This window comes from Pipistrellus hanaki, assembly GCF_964339955.1.
Source record: "Pipistrellus hanaki genome assembly, chromosome: 8".
NCBI lineage: Eukaryota > Metazoa > Chordata > Mammalia > Chiroptera > Vespertilionidae > Pipistrellus > Pipistrellus hanaki.
In genome coordinates this window covers 40,177,928-40,194,850 of record NC_140510.1, presented here as the reverse complement: position 1 = coordinate 40,194,850, position 16,923 = coordinate 40,177,928, and the positions used below count along the sequence as shown (strand labels likewise).

The 16,923-nt window shown below is 37.6% G+C and overlaps 1 pseudogene across 1 annotated transcript; it reads left to right on the top strand.

Moving 5' to 3' along the window:
* Positions 1 to 255: 255 nt before the first annotated feature.
* Positions 256 to 11,743, top strand: LOC311626971 (peptidyl-prolyl cis-trans isomerase A-like; annotated as a pseudogene). The gene is made up of 2 exons: positions 256 to 322; positions 11,271 to 11,743. The product of its transcript is annotated as a peptidyl-prolyl cis-trans isomerase A-like (transcript).
* Positions 11,744 to 16,923: the final 5,180 nt, after the last annotated feature.

Below are 16,923 nucleotides of genomic sequence, written 5' to 3'. Positions count from 1 at the left end.
GTTCATCCTATCATATTGATGGCATATCCCAATGTAGTTGCTTCTTCCAACAAGACAATCCACCATGCCTTGGTGCTCTTTTTGTGCAGGAGTGGTTTCAAGAACATGAGGAAGACTTTACCTTGCTTAGGTGGCCCCCACAATCACCAGATCTCAATACAATTAAGCATTTGTGGGATGAAGTTAAAGAGCCATCAGGCAGCTGGTTCCACAACCATCAAATCTCACAGAACTGGACAGTGCTATTCATCAAGCATGGCGACAGATTCCTCACATCACCTTACAACATCTCGTGGAGCCAATGCCAAGAAGAATCGCCCCAGTATTGAAGGCAAAAGGTGGCCCAACGAAGTACTAATGGGGTGGTCATAATAATCTGGCCGCTCAGTGTACATGTATACATATCCTATATAATAAAGAACTAATATGCTAATTAGACCAAACAGCCAAATGACCTTCCAGACGACCTTCTGGATGATCTTCCAGCTGAAGCCGGGCTGTGAGGTGCTGGAGGGCCAAGCACCTTGCACAGATTTCATGCATCGAACCTCTAGTTCATTTATAATATCCTAAAGTAAGAGCAGTAAAATAACTGGGTTTTAAAATCCAGAATTAACTTACTAGGACCCATTCAAGGTATTTTTATAAAATAAAATACAATCAAAACCAGGAATGAAGGTAAGTGAAACATTTTGTGTAAGAAAAAATTCTTTTCTAGACATCTTGCAACTCTGTAAGACCTTTTAAAATGTGGAAGCAAAAGCTGTTCTTCCAGCTTCCTCTCTCTCTTTTTTTTTTTCTCTCTTTTTACCCTTTGCATTTTATAAAACTGCAGTTTTATTGCTAGATAATATGGTAAAAAGATTCATTGTAAGGGTTACCTAACAACGTTGGTGGTGTTGATGAATAGTTGCAATTAATGCATTCCCTTAATTAGTCTGATACCCAGAAGATGCACCTGGCAGGTCATTTTAATACTACAATTGATTTATAGCTGCTAGAAATGATTTCACCAGCTATCTTCAGAGAGCACAATTAGAGTGGATTTCATTTTTTTATGCATTTTCACTGAGGAATAAACATAAAAGGTCTATGTAATTCAGAACAAAGCAGCTATAATGCACTAATGGTTTATGGATTTTATTAATATTCAGCTAACATTAGAGGCAATTTTAGGGGAGAGCAACCTATTTTCTTTATGAAGTATTCAGGTTTTTTTTTTTTTTTTTTTTTTTTTTTTTTTTTTTTTTTTTAGTATCTGAGTGCTTTGTTTAAAAAAGAAACCTTGATATTTTGGAATAAGTTGTTTCTATTTCTTATAGAAAAAAAATGTTATGTTTCCATATATAAAAAATAAAATAATTAAGTCCTCTATATTTATTGAATGCTGATGCATTTATATATTTTCTATACCTGTAAATTTAAAAACAAGTCATTAGGCATTCATGTGATTTAAATAGTGCTTCCATTAATATAATTGAGCTAATGGATGAACTCTATTAGTAATGGAGGGAGTTGTACTTCGTGGTTGAACAGGTAATAGAATATTTTAAGAAGCTGATTACGTATCTGGCTTTTAATTCCCTGTTTATCTGGGATATTAATTTTGCTAATCGGGAATCTTTGTCCTCCTTTCTCATCATCCATAACTTGGGACCAATTTGCTTCTTTAGTTTACTATAGTAGGACAATGAGAAATCAGTTTCACAGATAAAGCCAATAGTCTTATGAAAAGTATTAATATTTAAATACACCATTCCTATGACTAAAATGAACACCTAAAAAATGTCTGTATCAAAGGGTCAATGAACCTCTGTTAGTTCAAGAAAAATTTAATGTAAAAATCCAAAATTTATTTAAAATGTATCCTATGACCATTTAGCAAGACCTACGACTTATAAGGTGCTAAGCATATAGACGCTATGGATTCAAGAAGGAAAAAGCAATCGGTTTCTGTCAACATAGAATTACAGTCTATATGGGAAGAGTGGGTGAAATCACAAGTACAAAATTGTGAGCTGGCTCAGTGGTGGAGCGTCGACTTATGAACCAGGAGGTCACGGTTCTATTCCCAGTCAGGTCAGGGCACAAGCCCGGGTTGCAGGCTCAATCCCTAAGATGGGGCATGCATGTTTCTACCTCTCTCTCCCTCTCTAAAATCAGTTAAAAAAATAAATTGGAAGCTGTTCCATGAAGGAAATGCTGAGGAGCCTGGGAAAGGACATTAAAGGGAGGCTTGTGGCTGCTGCATTTTTGTGTTATCAGTTCTGAACTGGAAGTTTACAGCCTGGTCTGAACAACACAGAAATGTTTCCCAGCACCTATAAGGCCTCATGATAATATCTCTTCTCCATCAACAATGAAGACTCTTCGAATCCCACTAGTACTAGTAGTTGAGTTTGGCTTTTTGTTTGTTTTGTTTTTAGTGGTAGGTAATAGATTTGTGAAGTTACTCGGTCTCTTGTCCAAATTTCCTACCAATGCTGCACAGCATTGCTAGTGCAATGTATTGTAGTGACCCTAACGGCAGCCAGGCAGGGTTAGCAGTAGAGTTCAGGACCATTCTAATGCATCGAGAGCTAATCATCCACATGAAGTACACATTTTCAATTCTTGCTACTTATATTTTTAAAAATAAAATTTTCTCAGCCAACACCATTCTGGATAACTGGGGACTACTCAAAATTAGTCTCAGACCTGGTGAACATTATGCTAAGTGAAATAAGCCAGTCAGAGAAAGACAAGTACACAAGATTTCACTTATATGTGGAATCTAATGAACAAACTGAGTCACCAAGCAAAATAGATAGATAGCAACAGCTCTGTTGGGGAGGGTGTTGGGGAGGATAGGGTGGGGCGTGGTGGTGGACGAGAGTGGATGAAGGTGGAAGAGACCATTGATGGATAAATGGTAATGGAAAAAATAAAATAAAATTTTTTTAAATGATGATCTCTCAAAACACATGAAGGCCTTTGATTCCGTACATTTCCTGTACAAACCACAAGTTTTAAAAAATCAGAATCTGTGTTTGTTTGCCAAGCAGTTCAGCCACCCGTAAGGTTCTGGGACTTCCCTGAGAATGTCCTAATGCAAATAGAAAATTGTAGGATGACTTCCACTGGGATAAGAGGGCCGCAGGATTTGGTTGCTTCCAGACATTAGCAGGAAAGACATTTTCCCTGCTAACATTCTGCCACGGCAGACAGAGGGTTAAAGCCCATGCTTTTGGCGACCAGAGCCTGCTACCTCCTGTAACACCACTTCTGTCTGACACTGGAGGAGTCAGTTACCATTTCCTAAATTACAGGACTGGGACTTCAGGAGGTCATTTTACACACACACACACACACACACACACACACACACACACACACCCCGCTTCTGGGCAGGGCAGTGCTTAATTATCATGGCTCACAGAAGCTCTCTCTGAAAGCAATTGATGCAGAGATGTGATCATTTGCCTCGGGGGAACATGATGCTGGGTAGATAGATTGTTTTTGTTTATTTCTGCTTGGGGAGAACGGACATTTAAAAGTGAAATTCTGTCCCACTTTGTTTTGTTCCCAAAGTAGGCTACATTATATTCTGCGCCGGCTCTCGTGCTGCAGGAGGTTTTTCATGCGGCCCAGGATCACTGACAGCCATCTGTGCCTGGCCCCAGGCAGGGACTCTCCCAGGATATGTCTACACTCACCTGTGGGCACCACAGGGTTAGCCTGCTGCTATCATTTGAACACTTTGCATTGAAAGAAATCGGACTAAAAAAGGCAGTTTTGTGTCCTGTGGGAGAGTCATTATTCTTACAACTTGCTGGGCAGCTCCTCCTCTCCAGCTTCTTCACCGCTGGCTGTGGCGGCCTCTCCTGTGACATTACATCCTTTTTAATTTCAAATATAATCAAACTTCCGATTTAAATGCTTAATAGTACATTGTCCCCTATGCCTTTTCTCATAATTCCCACTCATGGGCTTATGAAAGCACAGGAAATAATGGAAATCAAAATACAAGATCAATCCGTGGCTTGTAAATAATTTGTAAGGAAGAAACTGACGAGTCTCAGTCACTTAAAAGAGAACGGGCAGGTTCTTTCTTCCTGCCAAGCGGGCGCCCCCACACAGAAGCCTGGGTTCTGTATCTGGCAGACGACCCGGGGCCATTGCACCCCGGTATTGCTGGGTTGTGGGAGTTGGACGTGGCTGTGGACCAGCAGCATCTCCATCCCCAGGGAGCTTGTGAGAAGAGAGGGCTCTCCCATCTTATCCCACCCATCCAATCAGAAGCTGCATTTAAGTAGGGCCCACAAGAGACTCAGGTAATCCTCAGTTTTGAGGGAAAATTGCTTACAACTTTGAGATCATATCCCAAGATGCAGCGTTAAGAAATAAACATGTTGTCGAAAACAGTTTGGCTCAGTGGATAGAGCTTCGGCCTGAGGACTGAAGGGTCCCAGGTTCGATTCCAGTCAAGGGCGTGTACCTTGGTTGTGGGCACATCCTCTGTGGGGGTGTGTGCAAGAGGCAGCTGATGGATGATTCTCTCTCACTGATGTTTCTAACTCTCTCTACCTCTCTCTTCCTCTCTGTAAAAAATTAATAAAATATATTTTTAAAAAAGAAATAAACATGTTAGGAGAGAAGATTATAGATGTCAAGGATGGAGATTTTAACCGAACTGGATGGAATTCTGTTTCAGCTCATGCGAAAAATGTTTAAGTTAGCAGAACTATCAATAGTAAAGATGTCTTCCCCTACCATACCCCCACATATCCACAGCAGAATTACATAGAACAACAATATGGCCTTTTAAACTTTTTTATATTTCCACGATTCTTTAGTATTTAATTCTAACATGTTTTGAACTTATTGAATGACCTGACATGGTGTTTTGTTTTAATTTGACAGACTGTCCACTGGCAGATGTCATTTACTGCTTCCCTCCTAACTTCCTTCCCATGCACGCTATCTGAATGATGCTGTGCTAAGTACTCAGAAAAATCAGATCATACAAAATGATTTCAACTATTTTAAACAATGCATGAGACATTATATTAAGAAAATACAATAACTGCTAATGATAATTTTATTGTTATGAATTCTGTGTGATTTTTTTCTTCATTTTAATTTTCTGCATATCCCAATATTGTTATAATAAGTATGTATTGCTCATTTAGCCAGAAAAATCATATTACTTAAGCTTAATTCATGCAGTTTTGTTCATGCAATAAGGTGAAACTATATAAAAACTGTAGAAAGTTCTGGACGTATATTAAAACATTCTGTATACATTTCTGTATTTTTAGTTTTCTATATAAAATATGTATTTCTTTTATAGTGGTTGCTACATGTCTAATGGTTATTTTTTAAAGTGTGAGTGAACACAAGGGTGTAGAATTACTTCTTCATAACTAGTCTTAATGGCAAGGTATTTACATTATAAATTTTGAGATGGTATCAGTCATAAGGATTGAATTATAGTGACTCCAACTCAGACCAGTGATAGAACAATAGTCTTTCTAAACATCATTTTGAAATTAAATGATTTAACTAAACTTTCTCAAAACTTAGAAACATACTGTTTTTAATATACTTTCTTAAAAGTGATTTAGATTTAAATTAATTAGCATTTCCAAATTTTGTTAGCATGTGATCTAAGTGGCAATGATAGAATAATTAAATTTTGGCTGGAAGGTACAGAGTTGTAAAATATTTTTGCTCTGGAGTCCTGTTTTCAATGTATTCTTAGTGGGAGTATGAAAATTAAGTACAAATAAGTTCTGGTTGTTTGGGGTGGAGGGAGTTCAGGTTCCTGTTTGACTCTTAATGAGGGTGCCAGGGGCCTGGATTTGGGAAGAATAGTCTGAAAACCATGAAATCACAAAGCATTTGGGTCACTGGGTTCGGGTAGAATTTTTCCCTGCAGGGTACATCATGACCTACTGAAATATCATTATTATTAAGTATATTATATGCACAATCTTTTGTCAACTTTGTAGCACTGAAAGTCAATTCCTCAAATTATTAGTGAAGAAGAAAGATATTCATTGGGATGCCTGTGTTGATATTATGACATGTTGACATCATTGCAGACAAAGCCAGGCTTTGACCCCAAGTTAAAAGAATGCAAACCTGAAGTACTTTCAGTGTAAGACACTGCTATACACATTAACATAAATAACTGACAGATTAGTAGTTCTTGTTAACGAGAGATGAATTTTAGTGTGGTGTCCAAGAGTTCATGCTCTTGGGTCAGACCAACTTGGTTTCAAATCCTGCCTCTGTCACTCTCTAAGTCAACGATCTTAGGAAAGTCACCAAGTTTATCTGTGTTTCCTTGTCAAAACAATGCGGTCAGCATGTCTATCTTGTGGGTTAGTTTGGAGTTTAAATGAGTTCATTTAAGAAAAGTACTCAGTTCAAGGCCTGACAATAGTAAGTACTCCCATAAAAGTCAGATGTTTAGAATACTTAGAGTAAGACAAGAGTGGCAGCAGGCATTTTTTTTTAAATGTAGTATTTATATTTAATCCATATCAAAAAGCAATGATGCATCTTTTTTAAATGTTAATTTTGTAAAAGAAGAATACAAAAACTCAATAAGCATAAGGACTCTGTAAATAAGGTGAGGTTTTGGGTCTGGAATTGTAGCCCAGGTCTCTTTCACATCAAACCAATGCTCCTATTATTATTATTTTAAAAATCATAACAATGCTTTCATAAATATGACAGTTTCATTGAATTACTTCCTCAAATAATAGTGAGTACCAATAATTTTTTGGATATATTTAATCTTAGTTTTCTAGTGATTTGAAAGTACATGCTTTCATTTATTTTTATAATAATGCCATAAGATATGGAGTAGGCAGATATTGATTCCCAATAGCCCAAAATTATTTTAATCGTATTTATACAGAGAATACCAGTAGTAATACTCATATTGATATAGATCATAATATGTGAAAATGTAAGCCTCAATGCAGAATATGTTCTATCTCCCTGGCAATGGATTCTGCTACTTTGTATTTGGTAGTCCTTATAGATTTTCATGTTTTCAGTTACTTCTTTCCTCCTAATGCACTATACAAAATGCCTAGCGGAGTTTAGAATATCTATCTCACATAACTGGTATTATAAATACCATTGAAATTGATAATTATTTCCTTGTGATAGTAAAGGTACCAGAATATCCTCCACAAAGTTCACTTCTGGAAAGTGTTCATTTCCCGTTACTTTTTATTTTAATTTATTAATTACTAATTATTTATTTTATTTATACAAGGATGGGGAAAAGTTCAGAAGGTAGTATGTATTCATATGAACAGCAATTAGGAAATTGAAATAAAAATTTAAAAGCTTAATGTGGTTGGAAATGGCAAAATGTGCCCTATTAAATTAGCAATTTGTCAACTTCGAAATTAATTCAGTGGAACCAATGAATCTCGCCTGAGTGACTGCTAGATGATCTATTTTTAAATAAGTCAACGAACTGAGTCTAATCACAGACCTAACAAAACCTACATATTCTTCCTACCTTCTCCTGAAACTTGCTACTACTTAGCAAAGTTGACCAAACTTTAGTGGAGAAAACAACCAGTCTACCCTTTCCCCAAAGAAGTTGTCCTTTTCGTTTGGGGTTGAGGCATGTTTCCTTTATTGCAAAGGGCAGTTCATATTGAGGCTGTCATTTATATTGATGTTCTTTTTTCAAAATGACACCTCCATGTAATTTTTTTCTGCAGAAAAATTGGACTTCAGTGTTCAGGGTCATTGGTAAGAGATCTTTCACTGATTCAAAATTCATTTAAAATTTTTAGAAAGAAGAGTAAAAAAAAAAAAAAACAGAATAAAAACTCCCCAAGAGAGGTAATCTGCACTTTCTGTGGGAATGTGGGAAAACCTAGTGCATTTTACATGGGCTCACCAAATAGAAGACAAGTTTTTTGTGTGGGTTTTTTTTTTTTTTTTTTTTTTTTTTTGTGTGTGTGTGTGTGTGTGTTTTTCCTTTGCGAGTTTAACAACACATGAGGATTTCTTTCTCTAAGATTTTGTGAAAACTTAAAATTATCACAGGACTGAGTGTAGTTTGTTTGCTCCTCACAAAAGTGGAGATGGTTTTTATTGACCAATCTTTGATCCGAGAGATTAAAGAGAGTACTGCATGAGCAGCTAAAAGGATAACACCACGGGGGTCAATAGGCTTTACTGCTATTGGAAATGAAAACGAATCATTCCATTGGGAGATGAGGTAATTTTGCATTCTTATGGGGAATTCAAGACTCTTTTTTTCCCTCCCATTTTTTGGGGAAAAAATATTCAACTTATGAATAGATTTCTCCATGAGTTAATATCATGGCCACACATGAGGTTATTTGGAGGGCACTAAATTCACCAACATAATTCTGTACTGTGCTTTTTAGCCCAAATGGCCTGGCTGTCACATTCGCACACCCTTGATTGAAATGTTTCTAGTAGACTTTTGGAATGCAGTCTGAAGGCTTAGTGACTCAATATTTTCACAGTGAATACATTTCCAATCTCATAGAAAGTTGCCACTAACTATTGCAGAGGTTATGTCTCTTTCAGTTTTCTTCTGAAATACTGTGAATTGAGCAAAATTCAAGCTAAGTTTTGAGAAAACAGGACATCATATCTACACACTGTCAGTATTTGCCACTATAATATGGTCTGTTTAAGGTAAAACTACCCAGTCTACCATCTTTGAACTGATAGTGTATAAAATAGTTACCTTTTTTCTTATTGTCATAAATAGGTGGATAATTCCCCCCCCCTTTTTATTATGAGCCAAGGAATAACAATTGGAAGTATAACATCTAGTATGATTGTGACCAGGGATAATGTTGAAATATTGTTTATAGAATACTAGAGGCTCAGTGCACAAAATTCTTGCACAGGTGGGGTCCCTAGACCTGGCTGGCTGATCAAGCTCCCCTCCTCCTCCTTCCCTCATTGCCCACACATCTCCACTGTGTGGTTTCCCATCTCCACACCCCCTTTTTGCCTCCCCCCACTCCTTCCCTCACTGCCTGCATCTGCCACCACTCATCCCTGGTTCCCTGATATAGTCCATTTTAATCAGGTATATGTAACTTAGGAAGAACCTTTTGTTTTGATGAGAGACCTGAGTAATATTTTCCTAAAAGTTGCAAAAAGAATTCTCTTCCTTAAACTGGACAACTTCTGATTGCTCTGTACCATTAGGCTAAAGTATCTAGTACCTCTATCTAGCTATGTGATCTGGGCTCAAATCCATTATTGCTATATGCTTGATCTGAATACCATGGAGTTAATCTTAGTATTATAGATTCTGTTGAATTCCTGGTGCTAGAGTACAGTACTTAAAATAATTAAAATTATAATAATAACTAATATTTATTGTCTTTGCTATATGTCAGAAATTGTAAATTGCCTGCACTTTGACATTTGATCCTTAAGATAAAAGTGGACTAATTCATGTATTGTGTTCTCCTAAAATTCATACATTGAAATCTAACCCCTAATGTGATGGTATTGGAAGGCAATTAGGTAATGGGGGTAGAATCCTCATTAATGGGATTAGCCCCTTTATGTTAGAGTCCAAGAAGCCTGCTTACCCTCTAACCACATTTGGGGATACAAGGAAAAGTCAGCAGTCGTCAACCCAGAAGACCTTTACTGGAACCTGGTCATGCTGGCACCTTGAACATGGATTTCTAGCCTTCAGAATGGTGAGAAATAAATGTTTGTTGTTTGAGGCACTCAGACTATGGTTATAATTATAGTAGCCTGCACTGATTAAGATAAGTATTAATCCATACTCATTTTATGGTTGAGGAAATCATAAAATATTAAGCTCATCTAGAATTGGGATTCATATTCTAGTTTATTTGCCTCTACATTCCACTCTAAAAACCTTCTGCCATATTTTTTCCTTTGATTTGCACATAGTCCAGGTTTGTATATAATTTACACTGATTTCTCAAAAAAAGATTTTGGTCAACTAATTTCTTGGTGCTGCTATTTGTTGGCAGCAACTATTCCTTTTTGGAGTCTTTGGGCAAGTGTTTGGGCAACTAATGACAATTTATTGTATTTTGCCATTAACCTCTAAAAGTGAGTATATAATAGAAAAAGATTATTCTTATAAAGTGTAGACTATTCAATTTAGAAAAACAATTGCAAAAAAGATGAAAATACATGCTGAAAGTAGTGAATCTTAAGCCTCATTTGAAAGCTCATTGGACTTAAGCTGGTTGTCCATGTGTTTGAGTGATAAGAAAATATATATAATTATAGGATATATATGAAATGTCAAAAATATAGCACCAAAAACAGCTTGTAAAATTGTGTTTATTTATAGTTCTTACGTTTTAAAAAAATTTGTTATGTTGCAGAAGTCATTTGATAATATACACTATATGTTTCATATTTTCAGGTACTAATCCTATATAGTAAAAGCCTAATATGCTAAGTGTCCAGTCAGCCAGTCTGCTATTCAACTAATCAAAGCGTAATATGCTCAACTGCTCACTATGATGTGCATTAACCACCAGGGGGCAGATTCTGTGACTGGTAGGTTAGCTTGCTACTGGAGTTCAGCCAACTGCAACTGAGCGAGATGGACCGGACACTCCCTAGAATCTTCCGTGGTCCCTCCCAAGTTGGCCAACCTCCCACATCCCTCCCTGGCCCAGATCATGCACCAGTGGAGTCCTTTTGCCTGGCCTGTGTCCCCTCACAATCTGGGACCTCTCAGGGGATGTCAGAGAGCTGGTTTCAGCCTGATGCAGAATGACTGGTCACTATGATGTGCACTGACTTCCAGGGGGCATATGCTCAATGCAGGAGCTGCCCCTTGGTGGTCAGTGCATTCCCATTGGATGAGTGCCACTCAACCAAAAGCTGGGCTCATGGCTGGCAAGTGCAGCAGCAGTGGCAGGAGCTCATCCTGCTCCCGTGGTGGCACTAAGGATGTCCAATTGCAGGCTTAGGCCCACTCCCCATAGATCCCAGATATCCCCCAAGGGTTCCAAGACTACTAGAGGGTGCAGGCTGGGCTGAGAGTCCACTCTGAGTGCACAACTTTTGTGCACTGGGCTTCTAGTTCTGTATAAAAATAAGAGACTGGGTACAGTTTAAATAAACTTTACCTAAGAATAACTTATATTTCAAAAAGGGGAAAAAATAACAACAGCCATAAAACACATACGCACAAAAAAAAAAAAAAACGGAGCCCACTTTGCAGACAATGCACCACTGGAGCTGCCCGTGACCAGCCAGAGTGAATCCCACCGTGTTCACCTTCACCATCACCATTGCCAGTGAGCATTTGGGCTGCATCTCCTTCAAGCTGTTTGCACACAAAGTTGCAAAGACAGCAGAAAACTTCCATGCTCTGTGCACTGGGGAGAAAGGATTTGATTTTAAAGGTTCCTGCTTTCACAGAATTATTCCAGGATTTATGTGCCAGGGTGGTGCCTTCACACGCCATAATGGCTCAGATGGCCTCAGGAGAAATTTGAGGATGAGAACTTCATCCTAAAACATGCAGGTCCTGGCATCTTGTCCATGGCAAATGCTAGATCTAACACAAACGGTTCCCAGCACCTCCAAGCCTGAGTGGTGGGATGGCAAGCGTGTGGTCTTCAGCCAGGTGACTGAAGGCCTGATTGTGATGGCCATGGAGCCCTTTGGGTCCAGGAATGGCAAGGCCAGCAAGATCACCATTGCTGACTGTGGACAACTCTAATTAATTTGACTTGTTTTTTGTTTTTTTGTTTTTAAATATATTTTATTGATTTTTTACAGAGAGGAAAGGAGAGGGATAGAGAGTTAGAAACATCGATGAGAGAGAATCATCGATCAGCTGCCTACTGCACACCTCCTACTGGGGATGTGCCCGCAACCCAGATGCATGCCCTTAACCTGAATCAAACCCGGGACCTTTCAGTCCGCAGGCTGACGCTCTATCCACTGAGCCAAACCGGTTTCGGCTGACTTGTGTTTTATCTTTACCACCAGGCCATTCTTTCTGTAGCTCAGGAGAGCACTCCTTCACCCCAATTTGCTTGCAATGTTCTATAATCTTTGTGCTCTTGCCACAGTTCATTGGGTTCCTTAATTTCCTTATCCCTTCCCAGTGTAACTGAATTGCAGAGTTAAGTTTATGATTATGAAATAAAAACTAAACAGTTGTCTGTCAAAAACAAAAACAAAATGAACAAACAAACAAACAAAAAAAACAAATGGACTACAAGGCAACACCTGATTGTTTAATCAGACTTTGCCAAGGAATTAAAAGGTTAATAGAATTCCTTCTAAATAAGGATTGCTGAAGATCTGTTTTCTTCTAGTTTCCCCTCATAGGGCCATTCTTTCCCGTGTCCTGTAATGGATAAGGATTGGTCTCTAGAACACGCAGACCTTGGTCAAATGCTTACTTATTAGCTGTTAAGCTATCAACACTAAGCAATCTTGAACACGTAACTTAATCTCTTTCCTCAATTCCCTTGGTTTGAAATAAGACTAATGTCACTTGCCAAACTGAGCCATTATTAAGATTAAATGAAATAATGTATAAATATGCTTATCATACAGGTTTTTTGTACTTAATAAATACCAATTGTTTTCATCATTGTTGACATGAAATATAGAAATAGGACAAAGTCTTTGTCATAATAATTGAGATCATGGGGTCAGTGGGCATGGTTTGCACTTCTAAAGACTCACAGAAGTCGTTAAGTGAAAGAAGCAATAATTCTTCTCTGGCTACTGAAACTGCCAGGGGAGAGGGCCTGGCTCTGTAACATTTTACAGTACAGAGCCAGCCTTGCATCTTGGCAGTTAATGAGAATGGTGTAATCTACTTCAGAGGACCCTCGCTCAATTCCAATTGTTCAGTTTCTTTTGCATCGCATAGCTAAATGTTTTGACACTTTATAGAGGATTTAGGGTGGTTTGAAGATTGACTCATTCCCTACCTATGTTTGCTCTATTAAAAAATGAACAATGTACATCATTAGATGCAAAATAGTGATTATATTATTTGAGTTATTTCCCTAGTGGTTCTTCTAAAGATCAAAAACTTCAGCCTTGATCTTAGTATGCACACCTTTGTCATGTTATGGTTTAACTTCATAATTATATTTTGAGCTAGATATTTCTTAACTTTGGATTTTTTTTTTACAAAGCAAAAGGAAAAATAAATTGAATTTTTTCTTAAAGGTGCAATTGTGACATTTTCAAGAGAAGCAGGAACATTCTGATATAAACATGAAAACTTTTCGTCTTTAGAAGATTCAGGCCAATTCCTGAATTTTACCACATCAAGAGACTATTTGCAGTTGGCTTCCTTGAAATAAACAACATGAAGAGTAAAAAGCAGTTTCAGTCATTGATGTCTTTTTAAAGCCTTTATTCTTTTCTTCTTCTCTCCACTCCAAACTAATTGCTCTTATAATTATTAGTTGAGTAATGAAGATACTCATATAAACTTAATTTCTTGCATTAAAAATACAAAAAACCCCAATAGCATATAGCATAGAGCTTCATATTTTCCCTAAATTTCTCTATAGTTCACTACAAGTAAGAATCATGTAGGTGATGTTATTCCTCAACTCTACAATTACTGCAAAAAAACCCTACTTTTCAGGGAGAATCTGCTTTTATAAAAATAAGACTCCGGGACATGCAGAGCCTCTGCAGAGTGAGAACTATTGTTGAATTTCATTTGGAAGATCTCAGAGTATATTATACTTATTTTTATCTGCTTTTGAATGATGAAAGACTAAGTTAAATCTGCTTGTGATTAAACTTCAGTTTGTGGATATAATATTATCTTGTTAATAATGAAACTGTTTTGTGTAAGTTTATCCTGATTAACATCTGAAATAGGGGAGTATTATTAAATAAAATTCTTAAGGCATATGGGGTAAGAAAAAATAAGAAATATTCATGGAGAACAGAGTTTTTCTATGTTGAATGCAATGCAGTTGTCACACCACCTATCTAGACTTAGCATAGACTTCAAAGGTTGAGGGCACTGTCTCCATAAGACTTTAGATAATAGGCCCAACCTTTGGGTTGTCCTGAAATCCTGTGCTTCTAAGTGGCTACAAATTTATGGGGTGTCACTATCCTCCAGGGTCAATAATTCACTAGAACAACTCACAAAACTCAGGAAAGTTCTATAGTTATGATTACATTTTATTATGAAGCATGCATATGAGGACAATCAAACAAAAGACACATAGGGCAATGTGGGGGAGAGTAACTTTTTCATGTTAATACATATCTTCTATAATAATAAAAGGGTAGTATGCTAATTAGACCAGACATCTTCTGAACGTCCTTCTGGATGTCCTTCCTGATAAAGCCAGTGAGGTCCCAGGTGCCTGCGAGGTGACCCGAGGGTGCCAGAGGGTAGGCAGTGCCAGAAGCTGGGGAAAAGAAGGCCTACTCTTGCATGAATTTTTGTGCATTGGGCCCCTATTTGTTCTATAACATAATATTAATGGCAGCAAAATATTCTTTTATGTGTAGGACATATTTATTCAAACTACTATTTGTGAAAATGTATTTTAAATATTTTTTGGCTTCAGTGATTATTCTTGTATTTAAAACATTGTACACATTCCTGGTTATTCCTTCCAGTTAATTTCTTAAAATGGAATTATCCGGTGAAACAGTATAAATACTTTTGGGCTTTTGATGCATACATTTGCTTCCAGTTGTACACCAATTTTCCTTTTGAGTCAGAAGTTTAAGCTTCTGGTTCAATGCACCCTCATTTTAAAAAGCACCACAACATTAAAAGGTAAAAATCACATACTATAGTTTTACACTTACTATCTTTAAGAGTTTAGTAAATTTTTCACTACATATTGGCCTTTATACTTCTGTTTCTGTTAGTTGAATAGGTATATTTTTCATACAGCTTTTCTTGACTTAGGAGGTAAAAGTTTGTCAACCTCTTCTGAAGTTGCAGAACATTTTATCTTTGCTTCATGGAGCTATTTTCACCTTTCTGTTGTAGCATTGCATATATGTGAGGTTGTAGCATTGCATACATCTGAGCTCCTCATACATGTGAGGTTGGAGTCTATCTCTTTTCCTGGATCCTAGCACAATGTAACATAAAACAAGTGCTTAAGATATATTTGTTGCAGCAACAACTGATCCTCAAATTTATTTTAGCAGATACTAGGGTAAATCAACTGATCTTGATGTAGGTGTTATTTTTATTCATGGTTTTAAGGATATTTTTCAAATAAAGTATCAATTTTTGACACGGTCCTATGTTGATGAGTTCAATTTGCTAAAATCCAGGTTAAAGCATCATGGATTATTACTCCATTATCGTATTTCTTCCTCATTTCCTCTTGTTATTGTGCACTTCCTTGACTCTACTCCAATGAAACACTTTTATCCATTGCAATAGCATATGAACTGTTGGTTTAGTTTAGACAGTACAAACTTTACTATGTGTCGGAAGTATCAGGAGGGCTTGTTAAAACAGACTAATGGTCTCTACTGTCAGAGTTTCTGGTTTCGTAGGCCGGAGGTAGGGACCAAGGATTTGCATTTCTGACGCCATCCCAGGTGGTGCTGATGCTGCTGGCCTTCAGACTACATTTTGAGAACAACTAGTCTAAATGATATTCAGCACACTCAGGATCCCTTTGGATGTTGCTTCTTTGCATAATTTTTCTTATGAAGTGTGTCCTAGCAAGGGATGAAGAAATGGACTTTGAGAAGAGAATTTTGCCTCTAGCTTCCGTAAGAGGACTGCCTTCATGCCTTGCATTTTTTTCTCTTGCTGGGAAATCCTCCTGTAGAGAGGGCCACCACAGTTAACATTTTAAAACTTTTTCCACTTTAAAGAGCCACGTGACTTCAGAAGAGAGAAGAGAGAGAGAACAATGAGAAAGGACAACTGTGATGGATGCGGGAGTGGTGTGCAGGTGTGATCAAATGAGTTGCATCAAATCACCAACTCTCGTGACCCCCAAATATAGAAGTTGGCACGTTGGCTCTCCCTGAGGCTGTCTCAGAAGGGAAATGTCATGAAAGTAGAAACTGCTGCTTAGGGCAGCACAAGTCCCATGCGGGCTTCAGCTTCAACATTTTTTTTTTTTTTAAATGTGTGGCAGCTTCAAGTTGGCAATTTGGAGTTCACTTCACTGTAGTCAATGACGCACCATCGCACAGGAAGCTCAATAGAGACAAAGAGCCGCCTTGCAACTGCCAGAGAGAGAAGAGAGTCCTCTGAGATGAAATGCTAACATAAGAAGGGGAAATGGTTTGTCATAGGCGCAAGCTGGCTCTTTGGGGTCCACTTCCCTATAGTGAGTGAACTGCAGTGTGTTACCCTAGCAAAAGAGCCTCAATGAAATTAGAACGATCATTTGAAAAGGGCAGAGAGAAGGGTGTAGAGAGAGAAGAAGAAGAGAGTTCTTTCTTTTGTGCGTGGGTGATAAGAAGCTTAACAGACGTAGAAAAATGCTTTGTATGGATGTGAGTTTTCATGGCAGGCTCAAGCTGACACTCAGTTGCCTTTATTATAGACTAAGCTACATTAGCAAGCAAAGGATAATGGAAAGACGGAATGTTGAAAACAACAGGCAGGTCGGGGGAGGGAGGACACCTTTTTACAAGTGATATTCCATAACTAAAGGAGCAATATTTATTTTCTTTGTGTTTTTCACACTCTATACTCTATATAAGAAAGGCAAACACACACACACACACAAAAACACACACACACACACAAAAAAACAAAACAAAACAAACAAACAAACAAACAAAACCCACACACACATGAGTTTCTCCAGGAGCTGAATCCTGACGTTGTTTAGAAATGTGACTTAATAGAACTATTACATTTTACTCATAAAATAATGCCATCTTTCTTGTTTAGAACCATGAAAA